This window comes from Bubalus bubalis, chromosome 14, assembly GCF_019923935.1.
Source record: "Bubalus bubalis isolate 160015118507 breed Murrah chromosome 14, NDDB_SH_1, whole genome shotgun sequence".
NCBI classification, from domain to species: domain Eukaryota; kingdom Metazoa; phylum Chordata; class Mammalia; order Artiodactyla; family Bovidae; genus Bubalus; species Bubalus bubalis.
In genome coordinates this window covers 35,884,545-35,898,505 of record NC_059170.1, presented here as the reverse complement: position 1 = coordinate 35,898,505, position 13,961 = coordinate 35,884,545, and the positions used below count along the sequence as shown (strand labels likewise).

Below are 13,961 nucleotides of genomic sequence, written 5' to 3'. Positions count from 1 at the left end.
TCCACTTGCCAAGCAGGAGACCGCCTGCAGTGCAAGAGACCTGAGTTCAATCCTGGGTCAAGAAGATCCCCTAGAGAAGGAAATGGCAACCCACTTCTTAGCTGGGAAACCCCATGGACAGAGGAGCTGGCGGGCTACAGTTCATGGAGTCGCAATGAGTTGGACATGACTTAGTGACTAAACCACCACCACCAACAGGAGGTAAGGAATCCTCTAAATCTGGTTAAGAAGTTTGAGTGATAGCCTGAAGGGAAGAGAGTGAGGTGATTAAAAGAAAAAACTGGGCTTTTAAAAAGAAAACTCTGGGCTTCCCTAGTCCAGTGGTTAAGAATCTGCCTGCCAATGTGAGGGGCACAGGCTTGATCCCTGGTTGGGGAAGATCCCATGTGCCACAGGGCAACGAAGCCCTTTGCGCCACAACTACTGAGCCTAAGTCCCACAACTACTTGCTAGAGCCCATGATCTGCAGCAGCAGAAGCCACTGCAATGAGAAGCCTACACACCACAACTAGAGAATATCTCCTGCTTGCCACAACTAGAGAAAGCCCATGAGCAGCAACAAAGACCCAGCACAGCCAGAAATAAACAGATATTGTTTAAAAAAGAAAAACAAAAATCTGGAGAATTCCCTGGCAGTCCTATGGTTAGGACTTGTGCTGTGCAGTACAGCCAAAAAAAGAAAAAACAAAAAAGAAAACAAGCTTCAGGGGAGATGGAAAGCTTTTGTCATACAGGTAGTAGATACTTCTCTGGTGACTCAGATGGTAAAGAACCCGCCTGCAATTTAGGAGATCTAGATTTGATGCCTGGGTTGGGAAAATCCCCCAGAGAAGGGAATGGCTACCCACTCCAGTATTCTTGCCTGGAGAATTCCATGGACAGAGGAGTCTGGTGGGCTAGAGTCCATGGGATCACAAAGAGTAGGACACGACTGATTGACTAATGCTACCACCATACAGGTGAGCTCTACTGAAAAAGTTGCAGTGAGAATGAAGAGAATTAAGATCTAGTCAATAGATCTTTAAGAGAAAGAATCTGCAAGATGCTTTGATTCCTGATGGATATGAAACATGTTGACAAAGAAGGAGAAAAATTTTCTGTCATTGGCAACTAAATGGTTTGACTCACTGAAACAGGAGATTCTGGTGTAGGTGTGTAAGCAGATAGGGTGTGTTTGTGTGTGTGTGTTAGTTGCTTAGTTGCGTCCAACTCTTTGCAACCCCATAGACTGTAGCCCACCAGGCCCCTCCGTCCATGGGATTCTCCAAGCAAGAACACTGGAGTGGGTTGTGGTACCCAAACAGGGCTTTCTTAACACAAGAGAAGCCACTTTTAGCCTAAGCCATTTTGTGATCTAAGTCTGGATGAAAGCTTACCCTTGAACAAGCCTCAGAAATTAATGATCTTAAGGGGACAAAAGAATGCAGGAAAAATGATTATTACCAGTCAAGAAAAGTAACAATAACAAAGATAATACATCTGTTGTAAAGACTCTTAGTTCTGTTTCAATGTTAAAAATTAGCCTAAAGCAATTTCTTGAGCTATTTTGCAGAATTTACCCCTCTGCCCCAGCACTCAACCACCAGATCTATTGGAAACTAATGGATGAAGATATTGCTTTTTACTGACCTTCCTGACTTCAATCAATGAAAATTTGGGGGACTTCCTGGTGATCCAGTGGCTAAGACTCCGTGCTTCCAATGCAAGGGGCCCAGGTTCCATCTCTGAGCAGGGAACTAGATCCCATATGCTGCAACTAAGACCTGGGGCAGCCAAATAAACAAATAAATATTTTTTTAAAAAAGCAACTTGGGACCTTCTCCTCAATTCTATGTTGAATTCTCCTCTGCTCAAACCCCTTCATGAATACGCATGTACCCTTAACTTAAAAACTCCTTAATTTTGCTGTTCAGGGAGACACTACTTTGGGAAAGACCCCAGGTGTTCTCCTAACTCACTGAAAGTAATCAATCCTTCCTTCTGATTTTTGGCTTGGTTGTATCTTTTGGTTTGATATCCACCAAGAGACAAATCCAATTTTCAGGTAACAAGAGCAGGTTGTTTGGGAGGTGTTGGAGGCTGAGATAAAGGTGCTGGAGAACATGTTAACTGGAATCTCAGAACAAGACTGGCTTAGAGGTTTGGGAGTCATCTGCACAGGAGAGAAAAGAGGAGATTCAAGAACCCTGAGAGAGGTTCCACTGAAGAGAAAGAGTGTGTAAAGGAGATTCAGATGATTGAGAGAGGAAAGAGGAAACTGAGAGAAAGTATTATCAGGGAAACTCGGAGACAAAGACTTTCCAGAGGACGGGAGTGATAGCAATGTTCAGCGCCATTGAGAACAGGGTGGCAGCATCAGGAAAACTCAGATTGAGGGACAGTCAACAACACAACTGACCTGTACTCTTCAAAAATGTCAATGCCAGGCTTCCCTGGTGATCCAGTGGTTAAGAGTCCACCTTGCAATGTAGAGAACACCAGTTCAATTTCTGGTCTGGGAAGATTCCACACACTGAGGAGCAACTAAGCACTTGGGGCACAACTACTGAGCCTACACTCTAGAGCCAGCAAACTGCAGCTACTGAAGCCAGCATGCTTAGAGCCTGTGCTGTGCAACAAGAGAAGCCACTGCAGTGAGAAGGCTGTACATTGCAACTAGAGAGTAGCTCCTGATCTCCACTAGATCGCCAACTAGAGAAAGTCCACATGCAGCGATGAAGACCTAGCACGATCAAAAAAAAAAAAAAAAAAAACAATGCCAAGAATACAAAGAAGATGCACAAACATCTGTGTACAGAGAAACAGAGGTTAAAGGAGACTAAAGAGACATGAAAAATGACAATGCAGTTCATGATCCAGAATTTCCTTTTGTTATTTTAAAAATAATTTTTAATGGTTGCACAATCAGATAATAAATTTCATTCAATTATATTTGAGTTTATCATTTCTAAAACGGAGAGGAAGGGAATTAAGGAATTTTTAAGTTGAGGGTACATGCATATTCAGGAAGGGGTTTGAGCATTCCAGGGTTTCTTGAATCACACTCTATCATGCTACTTTGGAAGAGTGGTTTTTATGAGCCATATTACACAGAAAAATGTGAAAATCAAAATTGTACACTGATTATCAAAGTACAAAGCTGGAAGTAAAAGTAAAATTACAGTTGCTATGTTAGATTTGCCTGAATGTGAAGGAAAGTTCACAATTAGTTTTACTTCTAATTGTATCTATAAATTTGCCTTCAAAAGGTCACTACATCAGCCAGCTTACTTGTGGTAAGCTCAAAGTATCTGACACTGATTAGACAGTGTTATTTAAATTTTTCACAAATCTAGGACTCCTAATTTACAGGGTTCTGTATGGATGTGAGAGTTGGACTGTGAAGAAGGCTGAGCACCGAAGAATTGATGCTTTTGAACTGTGGTGTTGGAGAAGACTCTTGAGAGTCCCTTGGACTGCAAGGAGATCCAACCAGTCCATTCTGAAGGAGATCAGCCCTGGGATTTCTTTGGAAGGAATGATGCTAAAGCTGAAACTCCAGTACTCTGGCCACCTCATGCGAAGAGTTGACTCATTGGAAAAGACTCTGATGCTGGGAGGGATTGGGGACAGGAGGAGAAGGGGACGACAGAGGATGAGATGGCTGGATGGCATCACTGACTCGATGGACATGAGTCTGGGTGAACTCCGGGAGTTGGTGATGGACAGGGAGGCCTGGGGTGCTGAGATTCATGGGGTCGCAAAGAGTGGGACACGACTGAGCGACTGAATTGAACTGAACTGACTTGAATGCAACATGTTGAAATATTAACATTCTTTTTGTTAACTTCACTACACTTTTTTTAAACATAGATATTCAGGTTTTTAAACATTTAAAACATTTTTCCTATGCCATTTCCTGTCTACCAAGCACACCAGGCTTCCCTGATAGCTCATTTGGTAAAAAACTTGCCTGCATTGCATAAGACCTCAGTTTGATTCCTGGGTCGGGAAGATCTGAGGGAGAAGGGATAGGCTACCTACTCCAGTATTCTTGGGCTTCCCTTATAGCTCAGCTGGTAAACAATCCCCCCTGCAATGCGGGAAACCGGGTTTGATCCCTGGGTTGGGAGGATCCCCTAGAGAAGGGAAAGGCTACCCACCTCAGTATTCTGGCCTGGAGAATTCCACGGACTGTATAGTCCATGGGGTCGCAAAGAGTCGGACACGACCGAGCGACTTTCACTTTTAAGCACACTGATCAATAAACCTCTAGAAATCGAACAAACTACTCCTTCCAGGAACGCATCATCGACAGGGCCAATGCTCTCAGTCAAGATGCCCGTAATTGCCTTTCCCCTTTCTTCCCTGCCCTAAGTAAAGATGGTTCTGGTGACTTCCTTTCAAACCTCGCTCTTCCCATAACAAACGTGGCGCAACCGCTTCCGGTTCCAGACTGCAGCTACTGCCCGGTGGTGAGTGCAACTGGGACCTGGCGACTTTTTTGGGCTTGTTTTCTCTGCGGACTCTCGATTGAGAGGAGGTAGGGAGGGAGGGGGCTCTCCGCGAGGCATCGCGGGGATTCTCTAGGCAATTAGGACACCGTTCTTTAATAATTGGGAAGTTATGGCCGCTTTCCCGGGCAAGTTTCCAAACCCCTCCTACCCCCACCTTGCACGGCCTCTGCAGGCAACCCTTTGCGCAAGCCCCAGAATTTGCGTGCAGTGTGTCTAGATGAGCTTCGGTTCTTTTTTAAAAATAACTTTTCCAAACTATAATTCACATATTATAAAATTTGCTTATTTAAAGTGTAAAATCTCGTGGTTTTTCGTATACCCCCAGGATTGTGCATCCATCATCACAGTCTAATTTTAGAATATTTTCATCACCTCTAAGAAAAACCCTGTTATCAGTTAGCAGTCACTCTCTCTTCAGAAGGGCCTCTTTCTGAGGCCCTAGAGTCCTAGGCAATTACTAGTCTACTTTTTGTCTCTATAGGTTTGTTTGCATATTTGATATAAATGCCATCATACAACGTGGGGTCTTTCTTGAGTAGCTTCTTTCACCAAGTATAATGTTTTAAAAGTTTGTTCTTGTGCTAGCATGTATTGGAACTTGATTCCTTTACTGCAGAAAAATATTCCTTATATTCATATGTGTGTGTTCTTGCTAAGTTGCTTCAGTGCCACCCTATGTCCCATAACCCACTAGGCTTCTCTATCAATGGGATTCTGTAGGCAAGTATAGTGGAGTGGTTTGCCATGCCCTTCTCCAAGGGATCTTCCCCACCCAGGGATTGAGTCAGCATCTCTTACATCTCCTGCATTGGTAGGCGGGTTCTTTACCACTAGTTGTTGTCCTTCAGTCGCTCAGTCGTGTCTGACTGTTTGCAACCCCCTGAACCACAGGATGCGAGGCTTGCCTGTCCTTCACTATCTCCCAGAGTTTGCTCAAACTCAAATCCATTGAGTCAGTGATACCTTCCAACTATCTCCTCCTCTGTCCTCCCCTTCTCCTGCCTTCAATGTTTCCCAGCATCAGGGTCTTTTCTAATGAGTTAGCTGTTTGCATCAGGTGGCCAAAGTACTGGAGCTTCAGCTTCAGCATCAGTCCTTCCAATGAATATTCAGGGTTGATTTCCTTTAGGATTGACTGGTTTGATCTCTTTGCAGTCCAAAGAACTCTCAAGAGTCTTCTCCGACACCACAGTTCAAAAGCATCAATGCTTTGGTGCTCAGCCTTCTTTATGGTCCAACTCTCACATCCATACATGACTACTGGAAAAACCGTAGCTTTGACTAGACGGACCTTTGCCGGCAAAGTAATGTCTCTACTTTTTAATATGCTGTCTAGGTTTGTCATAGCTTTTCTTCCAAGGAAGAATGAAATTTTAATTTCATGGCTGCAGTCATCCTCCACAGTGATTTTGGAGCCCAAGAAAATAAAGTCTGTCACTGTTTCCATTGTTTCCCCATCTGTTTGTCATGAAGTGATGGGACCAGATGCCATGACCTTTTTTTGAATGTTGAGTTTTAAGCCAGCTTTTTCCCTCTCCTCTTTCACCTTCATCAAGAGGCTCTTTAATTCCTCTTTTTTTTTTTTTTTTCTGCCATAAGGCATTTTACCACTAGTGCCCCCCACATTTTATTCATCCATTCATCAGTTGATGGATATTTGGATCGTTTCCCCTTTTTAGCTCTTATAAATAAAGCTGCTATGAACATCTGTGGGGGCTTCTGAGGTGGCTCATTGGTAAAGAAATCGCCTGTCAATGCAGGCGACTTAAGAGACTCAGGTTTGTTCCCTGGGTAGGGAAGATCGCCTGGAGGAGGAAATAACAACTCACTCCAGTATTCGTGCTCAGAAAGTCCCATGAGTAGAGGAGCCTGGCGGGCTACAGTCCGTGGGGTCTCAAGAGTCAAATATGACTAAGCAACTGAGCATGCATGCACACATGAACATCTGTGTACAGTTTGTGCAGACACATGTTTTTATTTCTCTTGAACATATATATTGATACCTAGGAATGGAATTGCCTGATCCAAGTGTAACTCTAACAACTGAGGAACTGCTAAACTGTTTTCCAAAGTACTTGAGCTATTTTACCTTTTTTTGTATATGGATATCCAGTTGTCTCAGTGTTGAAAAGACTGTTTTTGTCCTGTGGAATTGTCTTGGATGCTGGAGAAAATCAGTTGACCATAAATATAAAATTTTATGTCAAAACTCTCAATTTTATTACATTGACCTTTATGACTGTCCTTATTTCGATACTACAGCCTTGATTACTGAAGCTTGTAGTTGGTGGTTTGTTTGTTTGTAGTTGGTTTTGAAATCGAAAAGTATGGATACTATAACTTCGTGTTCTTTGTTTTTAAGATTGTTCGGCTTTATGGACCCCTTGCATTTCCATATGAATCTTTAAAATAGTTTTGTCAGCATCTGCAAATTTTAAAAAAAGCCAACAGATTTTGTAAGAATTGTATTCATCCATACAGCAATTTGGGCAATATTGTCATTTTAAAATAGTAAGTGTTCTATTCTGTGAACATAGGATGTCTTTCCATTCACTTAGATCTTTAGTTTCTTTCAACATTTTAAAATAGTTTTCAGTGTACATGCCTTACATATTTTTCATTAAATGTATGGTGGTTTAGTTGCTAAGTTGTGTCCAACTCTTGAGACCTCATGGACTCATGGAGCCCACCAGGCTCCTCTGTCCATGGGATTCTCCAGGCAAGAATACTGGAGTGGGTTGCCATTTCCTTCTCCAGGAGTTCTTCCCAACCCAGGAAGAGAACTCAGGTCTCCTGCATTGCAGGCAGAGTCTTTACTGACTGAGCTACAGTATTTTATTCTTTTTATGCTTTTATAAATGAAATTATATTATTATTTTATTTTTATCTTTTTTACAATTTATTTTTGTTTATTTTATTTATCTTTGGCTGCACTGGGTCTTTGTTGCTTTGTTTGGGCTTTCTCTAGTTGCGATGAGTTGGGGTTAGTCTCCAGTTGCAGTGCATGGGCTTCTCGTTGTGGTGACTTCTTTTGTTGTAGAACATGGGCTCTAGAGCACAGGCTAAGTAGTTGTTATGCAAAGGCTTAGTTGCCTCGAGGCATGTGGGATCTTCTTGGACCAGGGGTCAAAGCTGTATCGCTGCATTGGCAGACAAATTCTTAACCACTGGACCACCAGGGAAGTCCTAATTTCATTTTTAGATTGTTTACTGCTAGTGTATATACATACATATGATTTTTCTGTATTGATCTTTGTATCCTGCAACCTTGATTAACTTGTTTAGTTATTCCACTAGTTTTTTTTAAGTGGATTCATTGGGACTTTCTATACATAAGATCATGCTGCTACTGCTAAGTCACTTCAGTCGTATCCGACTCTGTGTGACCCCATAGACGGCAGCCCACCAGGCTCCGCCATCCCTGGGATTCTCCAGGCAAGAGCACTGGAGTGGGTTGCCATTTCCTTCTCCAATGCATGAAAGTGAAAAGTGAAAGGGAAGTCGCTCAGTCGTGTCCAACTCTTCGCGACCCCATGGACTGCAGCCTACCAGGCTCCTCCATCCATGGGATTCTCCAGGCAAGAGTACTGGAGTGGGGTGCCGTTGCCTTCTCCGATACATAGGATCATGTCTTCTGCTAATAGAAATAGTTTTACTTTTCTTTGTCCAAGCTGGAAAATTTTTATTTTATTTTCTTGCCTAATTGTGCAGCTAAAACCTTCAGTAGAATGTTGTATAGAAATGATGAAAGCAGTTAATATTGTTGCCAATCTTAACACAAAAGCATTCAGTCTTTCACCATTAAGTTCCATGCTAGCTACAGGTTTTTCAAAAATTCCCGTTAGGAAAAAAAAAAAAAAAATGCCCTTTAGGACTTCCCTGGTGGTCCAGTGGCTAGGGGGTATGGGTTTGGTCCCTTGTTAGGGGAAGTTGTGCATGCTGCAATGAGTGGCCAGAAAAAAAAAAAATTGCTGTTTATCAGATTGAGGACGTTCCCTTCTATTCCTAGCTTATTGAGTGTTTTGATAGCAAGTGGGTATTTGACTTTGTCAAATTATTGTGTGTGTGTGTGTGTGTGTGTGTCTGTTGTGGTTTTTGTCCCTTATTCTATTATAGTGTATTACATTGATTTGCAGATGTTAAAGTAACTTTGTATTTCTGGGGTAAGTTCTGCTTGATCACAGAGTATAATCCTTTTTATATGTTGCTAGTTTTGTCTGTATTCATAATATTTGTCTATAGTTTTCTTGTGATGTGTTTGTCTAGTTTTGGTGTTAGGATAATACTGGGCTCATAGAGTAAACTTCGAAGTGTTCCCTCCTCTTCCATTTTTTAAAACAGTTATCTACAAGAAGGAAGGATAGGTTCAGTGGGAAGAAACAGGGCTTGTTGGAAAACCTGACAGAAAGAAAGGAGGTTGGGGAACTAGACTAGACATTTCTGAGTGGTAATTAATGTTTCAGAGGAGTAAAGAAGAGGAGAAAGCCTTGGACTGATCCTTGAAGAAGTCCAGTTGGAGATGGAAGATGAACCACAGAGCAGGCAGAGATGGGATGTCAGTCCCATGAGTGGCTTCCTGAAAAGTAAAGAAAGAATGTCAGAAGAAGGAGTTTCTAAAAGTTATGGTGGAGAGACTGAGTTGGTGGACATGAGGAAATGAGCCAATTCTAGAGTCCTAAGAAGACTGTGGAAGTGAGAGGAGATTGGCTGTAAGGAAGGCAGTTGTCAAAGGTTTTCTTTTTGCTTTACTTTCTTGACAACTTTTCATATTGATATAATTATACCCTTTCAGAAAATTGCAAGACTAGTACAAGGAACTCTCAAATAACATTTTCCAGATTCACCAATTGTCTACAGTTGCCCCATTTACTTTATCATTCTCTCTCTTATACATGTACATATATCTGGAAGTTCTCAGTTCATATTTTGTTGAAGCCTAGCTTGAAGGATTTTGAGTATTACCTTGCTAGCATGCAAAATGAATGTAATTGTGGGTAGTTTGAACATTCTTTGGCATTGTTCTTCTTTGGGATTGGAATGAAAGCTGACTTTTCCAGTCCTGTGGCCACTGCTGAGTTTTCCAAATTTGCTGGCATATTGAGTACAACACTTCAACAACATAATCTTTTAGGATTTTAAACAGCTCAGCTTGAATTCCATCACTTCCACTAACTTTGTTCATATTAATGCTTCTTAAGGCCCACTTGACTTCACACTCCAGGATATCTGACTCTAGGTGAGTGACCACACCATTGTGGTTATCCAGGCCATTAAGATCTTTTTTGTATAGTTCTGTGTATTCTTGCCACCTCTTCTAAATACCTCCTGCTTCTGTTAGGTCCTTGCCATTTCTGTCCTTTATTTTGCCCATCTTTGCATGAAATGTTCCCTTGGTATCTCTTATTTTCTTGAAGAGATCACTAGTGTTTTCCATTCTATTACTTTCCTCTGTTTCTTTGCATTGTTCACTTAAGAAAGCTTTCTTATCTCTCCTTGCTATTCTTTGGAACTCTGCATTCAGATGGGTATATCTTTTCTTTTATCCTTTGCCTTTTTACTTTCTCTTCTTTTCTCAGCTATTTGTAAGGCTCTTGAGAGTCCCTTGGATAGGGGGAGATCAAGCAGTCAATCCTAAAGGAAAGGGAGATCAAGCAAAGAGATCAAGCTAGTCAATCCTAAAGGAAAAGGAACCCTGAATATTCATTGGAAGGACTGATGCTGAAGCTGAAGCTCCAGTACTTTGGCCTCCTGATGCAAAGAGTTGATTCATTGGAAAAGACTCTGATTCTGGGAAAGATTGAGGGCAGAAGGACAAGAGGGCAACACAGGATGAGATGGTTGGATGGCATTATGGACTCAACAGACATGAGTTTGCAAACTCATGGAGCAAACTCCAGGAGTTGGTGATGGACAGGGAAGCCTGGCATGCTGCAGTCCATGGGGTCACAAAGAGTCAGACACGTCTGACCGACTGAACAACAACAAAAATATATATGAATATGTTGCAGATATCATATTTCTCTAAAACTAAAATATTTGGGTACCATTCCAAAGAATAAGGACATTCTTTTATATACCAGTTTTTATTGAAAATGAGAGTGATTTAAAAAGTGTAAGTGAAGATCCAGTGAAACAGAAGCCAGAGAAGGGATTATCATCACTTAAGGCTTCTGGAAAGGTCCAGAGAGTTGAATCTAAAACCCAGGTATAGTTGTTGGCCTTTGCCACACAAGGGACAGCTTGGCTCAGATGGTAAAGAATCTGCCTGCAATTTAGGGGACCCAGGTTCCATCCCTAGGTCAGGAAGATTCCCTGGAGAAGGGAATGGCAACCTGCTCTAGTATTCTTGCCTGGAAAAATTCCATGGACAGAAGAGCCTTGCAAGTCCATGGGGTTGCAAAGAGCTGGACATGACTGAGCACAGATATGGGAGCCTTTATTATGTTTTGATGGAGATGAAGTTCCTCTGCTGGATTCTGTTTCCTTGTCAGTTGGGAAGTAAGATGATCTATTGTAATGAAGAGGAAGTTGTGAGAGTGATGGGGAGGGTCCAATTGAAGAAGAGTAGAGAAAACACAAGGACTTCCCTGGTGGCTCAGATGGTAAAGCATCTGTCTAAAATGAGGGAGATCCGTGTTCGATCCCTGGGTCGGGAAGATACCCTGGAGAAGGAAATGGCAACCCACTCCAGTACTATTGCCTGGAAAATCCCGTGGACGGAGGAGCCTGATAGACTATAGGCCATGGGGTTGCAAAGAGTCAGACACGACTGAGCAACTTCACTCACTCACTCAGAGAAAACCTGAAAGTGTTGAGGGACTTTCCTTTGGTCCAGTGGCTAAGGTTCTGTGCTGACAATGCACAGGGCCTGGGTTTGATCACTGGTCAGGAAACTAGATTCCACATGCAGCAACTAAAACCTGGGGCATCCAAATAAATAAATATTTTTAAAAAGCAGGGGACTGAGAGGAAGTTATGAGATAAACATCTCAGGATTTATTTGGCCAGACAGCCCATTATATGTGGGTACTCAGATAGTTAGAGTGAGTCAGTCTGCCCCCACCTGTTTGATGACTCTCATGTCCAGTAGGTAGATAGTTGAGGAAAAGACAGGATGGGCAGGGTGGGGAAGATCAGGGTATTAATAAGATTGTGGACTGTAAAATATACTGGTAAAGAATGAAAGAAGCAAGATGGCTACAGAATGGGAAATAGAGGGGCAAATGGGCTGGTGATAGTCTGGAAAGAGAGGAGCTTATGATTTGTTTTTTAATTATTACTATTTTTACTTCTTGGAGCTAGCCATTATTGAATGCAGAGACTGTACTAAGTATTTTATGTGCATACATTTTGTATAATTCTTATGACAACCATTTTTATAGATGAAGAAACTGAGGTTAAGTGACTTGCCCAGGATGACAGCTAAAAAGTGAGATCTGTCTCTCCAACTCCAGAGCACCTGCATATCTTAGGACATTTCTGAAATCTTCCTAGCTGTGTTCCCTGCTTCATGTTTACTCTCCTCTGATTCGTGCTTCACTCAGCTGACAGAGCGCGCCTTTGAAAATGCAAACTGATTATATCTTTAGCATCCCCTCAGAAGCTTTCATTATTATCAATTTTTAAATGGAAATATGTATAAAAATAAGGTGAACTGATAGAGTAATAGAGGGTTGGATAGCTGTATCTGAAAAAGAGAATCATAGTAAAATGTTAATTGTGAAATCTAGGCAGAGACCATGTGTGACAAGCCCACAGCTAAGATCAGGAACAAGACAATGATGGCTACACGTGCCACTTGCATTCAACATAGGATGGAAGTTATAGCCAGAGCAATTAGGCAAGAGAAGAAGTGAAAGGCGTCTCAATTGGAAAAGAAGTAAAACTGTCACTATTTGCAAATGACACGATATTATGAATGGAAAACCCTAAAACCTCTGTCAACAAACTGTTGGAACTAATAAATTCAGCAAAGTTGTGAGATATAAAATCAACACAAAAAAATCTGTTACATAGTGAACTATTGAAAAGAGAAATTAAGACTACAATCCCATTTACAGTTGCATCAAAAAGAATAAAATACCTTGGAATAAATTTTCTTCTTAAAATTTTTTTGTTTTTACCTAGGAATAAATTTAACCAAGAAAATGAAACATCTGTATAGTGAAAACTACAAGATATTAATGAAAGAAATTAAAGAAGACACAAATACATGGAAAGATTCTGTGCTCATGGATTGAAAGAATTAATATTAAAATGTCCATGCTACCCCAAACCGTATGCTTATTCAGTGCAATATCTATCAAAATCCCAATGACATTTTTCACAGTAATAAAACAACAACAACAAAATACTAAAATTTGTGGAACTATGAAAGATGCTGAATAGCCATAGCAATCTTGAGAATGAAGCTTCAGGTATCATGCTCCCTGATTTATATTACAAAGCTATAATAATTAAAACAGCATGGTATTGGCATAAACACATAAATCAGTAGAACAGAATAGAGAGTTCAGAAATAAGCCTATACATATATGATCAGTTAGTTTATGATAAAGGAGACAAGCATATTCAATGGGGAAAGGATAGTCTTTTCAATACATAGTGCTGGGAAAATTGGCAGCCACATGCAAAAGAATGAAGCTGGACCACTATACGCAAAAATTAACTCAAATGGATTAAAGACTTGAATTTAAGACCTAAAACAGTAAAATTCCTATACCATATAGGTCTTGGCAGTGATTTTTTTAATCCAAAACCAAAACCAACTGAGCTATCAGGGAAGCCACATGTGAATACATTACATATATACATATAAAGCTTTTTTGGATTCTACATATAAGAGAGATCATAAAGTATTTGTCTTTCTCTGACTCATTTCATTTATAATGCCCTCTAGGTTCATTCACATTGCTGCAAATGGCAAGATTTACTCTTTTATATGGCAGAATATTACATTGTATATATGTGGCTTCCCTGTTAGCTCAGTTGGTTAAGAATCTGCCTGCAATGCAGGAGACCCTTGGCTGATTCCAAGGCATCTTTGTAGGCAGGCAGGATACTTGGTTGTCATTCACTGACCTGCTTGTTCCCTTCCAGAAGCCTCTAGAGCAGTGTTTGGTAAAATGAGAGCAGAAGGAGGAGCCACAGATGCCTGCAGCAGATATGTTTGCTGAAATTTCAGGCTTAGTAGGCTAATTCAGCACCTGTGGAAAGACAGGATGTTCTTACTTCTTTGGGAACCTTGATCACTCCTTTCAGAAACAATTGGCTGATGTCTTGGCTCACTGTCTGCCTGAAGGAATGTCCACAATGGCATGTGACTGGGTGCCCTCAGACAAGAATGATCTCGCCATGTCTCTGTGTTTATTTGTTTTTATACCTCCCTATTTTTGCCTGATCAGGTGGTAGCTTGGGCTGCAGTCAGGAGGCTCTGAGGCACAGAAGGCTGGCAGGTCTTAGAGC

The 13,961-nt window shown here is 41.3% G+C and overlaps 1 protein-coding gene across 6 annotated transcripts in view; it reads left to right on the top strand.

Moving 5' to 3' along the window:
• The first annotated feature begins 4,356 nt into the window (after window positions 1–4,356).
• The window catches only part of SHLD1 (shieldin complex subunit 1), a 104,386-nt gene continuing 94,781 nt past the window's right edge, over window positions 4,357–13,961 (top strand). For 2 of the 6 annotated variants that reach the window (XM_025264038.3, XM_025264039.3), the window contains exon 1: window positions 4,405–4,522. The gene's annotated coding sequence lies outside the window, so the exon portion shown is untranslated. Of the gene's footprint in view, window positions 4,523–13,961 lie in introns of all 6 variants that reach the window. The other 4 variants (XM_025264040.3, XM_025264041.3, XM_006047743.4 and 1 more) reach the window with 3 other exon arrangements.